The 2103-nt window shown below is 58.0% G+C and overlaps 1 protein-coding gene across 2 annotated transcripts in view; it reads right to left on the bottom strand.

Annotated features, from left to right (window-relative positions):
- Positions 1 to 970, bottom strand: part of PTH1R (parathyroid hormone 1 receptor) — a 26132-nt gene extending 25162 nt beyond the window's left edge. The window contains exon 1 of one of the 2 annotated variants that reach the window (XM_007470259.1): positions 873 to 970. The gene's annotated coding sequence lies outside the window, so the exon portion shown is untranslated. The remainder of the gene's footprint in view (positions 1 to 872) is intronic. The other variant, XM_007470261.1, reaches the window with a different exon arrangement.
- Positions 971 to 2103: the final 1133 nt, after the last annotated feature.

Genomic DNA, 2103 nt, shown 5'->3' with positions numbered 1-2103 from the left:
CTAGGCTGACAGGCCTCTGCTGCCGCCACGGCCACCATGAGTAGGGCTCTGGCCAAGGTACACAGACGCTGGGGCCTGGGTGGGCACCAGACTCAAACAGGAAAAACAGAGGCTCTCTGAGACCTGCAGCCTGGCCTCACTCCCTCAGAAAATCCCTTGCCCGAGCCTGGAAGCTATCTGGTAAAATTAGCCCATAGACCCCGACCCTTTGTTCCCTCAACCCTAGCCCCAAAGTCAGCCTGAATCCCAATCTCAGCCCTGATCCCAGAGTTAGCTTTACCCCCAGGCTGAGTCCTTTCCTTGTCTGATCTCTAACCCCTGGTTGAACCCTGACCCCAGGCTGAGCCCCCATCAAGCCTCAATCCCAGACCTCTTTCCAGGTTCCCAAGCCCCTCTGGAAGCTTTTCAAGGCAAGGGGCTGGTAGGGGAGGGGATGGCCAGGCCATAAGTGAACCTAGGTGCCACCTTTACAGCCATTTCAGCTGCTCATAAACACCCCCCACCGAGATGAGTCACCGGAGGCTCCCAGGCAGCTGGTCAAGCAGCCCCCTCCCCTTGCAGCAGGAAGCCTGGCTTTCTCACTCCTCAGGAAGGTGAATGGCGGGAAGCTGGGGACACAGGGGGCCAGACCGCCCTGTCCCAGGCAGGGAGCATTCCCGGGACAGGCGGCTGGGAGTGTGGGATTCCGGTCCCTTCTGATCACATGGTCACAGGACCCTGCTGCGGTAGCACCAGATCCATAGATATCTCCTAGTGGGCATACGTTGTCTGCCCTACAGGCACAGGTACACACACACTAACCCAACTGGGTGCCCCAGCCTCACCCCTTCCAGCTACACTCAGGTCTCAGGGCTCCCCTGAACCCCACTCACCTGGAGCCCACAGGATGTTCCAAATTGGGCCTAGAGCCACAGAGTAGACTCAAATTAGCCATGGGGAGGCTGTGGATAGCCCTGAGCAGCTTCTGTGGTTCAGGCCTAAGCAAGGATGTTGCTGTTCGGGACAGGAAAAGGCCTGAGTCAGAGCTTTCACTTGAAGAGAAAAATTAATTATTTTTTACCAAACCCTGCACCAGCCTAGGACTTTGTCCCAGACCCCTGGTCAGGAAGCAGAGGCAGGTCCAAGTGTACCAGTGTTCAGGTGCCCTGGGCTGGGCCCTCCCCGCCACTGTCCATGGGCTTGCCTGCCAGGTGCCCGTGCCCATTCAGTCCCTCAGGTGTGTGTGTACCTTAGTGGTCCTCTCCTCGCCCTGCCAAGACTTTCTCTGATTAGCTCTCCTTCTCTCTGTTCCTGTGTCCCTGCCTGCCCCTTCCAGCCTTTTCCACATCTCAGAAATTTCAGGCCACCACGAGGTATGAGCACAGCCCCTATGAGTGACTTCATTCAAGTTTTGGGCACCTGGAGCAATCAGATGGTGGATGAGGGTAGTTCAAACCCAGGTCACAAGCAGGAAAACTGAGGCTGAGAAGGCTTCCCCTCCAAGCACTGAGCACCCAGTGTCCCCCAGCTGGGAGCGATGGGGACCCTTGTCCACCCAGCCCTTGTCCTGATCCCTGCAGACCCATAGCCACCCTCTCTCTATCAGACTCTTTACTTACTGGAACATGGGATCCTGGTGTTTAACCAGCCAGGAAGGCCTGACTGGCTGCCCCCCTACCCCGGTTCCCCCCAGGCTCAGGGCCTGCTCATGTAGTTAGAGGTCACAGAGGCAGGGGACTGTAGACAGGATGACCTCTCTCTGTGGTTCTGCAGAATGAGCTGTAGCAGAACCAGTGCTGGACCTGGACGCTAAGGGTGAGGACGTGGACAGATGGTGAGGAAGAGACCATGCAAGATCCTGGAACCTCACCTCAGGGCCCAGAGATCCTAGTTGGAGGCTGCCCTTCTGCCAGAGCCCAGTCTGAGCTGGTTTGAGTCTGGAAGTCCCAGACTCAGCCTGATGAGGTGTAATGATTCACGTGGCAGCTGCCTCTCCACACATTCCAGCCACAGCCCCCAGTGCTTAGCATGTGAGGTGGCTGGCCTGGAACCACCCAGTGGCTGGGGCATGTTCCTAGGGCCCCCGCACTCAGGGGCGACCTCTCCCCAGGCCTCCCAGGCTCC

Source organism: Lipotes vexillifer, unplaced genomic scaffold, assembly GCF_000442215.2.
Source record: "Lipotes vexillifer unplaced genomic scaffold, Lipotes_vexillifer_v1.1 scaffold942, whole genome shotgun sequence".
Lineage (NCBI taxonomy): Eukaryota > Metazoa > Chordata > Mammalia > Artiodactyla > Lipotidae > Lipotes > Lipotes vexillifer.
The sequence above is the reverse complement of the archived record's forward strand: the minus strand, read 5'-3'. Positions and strand labels throughout refer to the sequence as shown.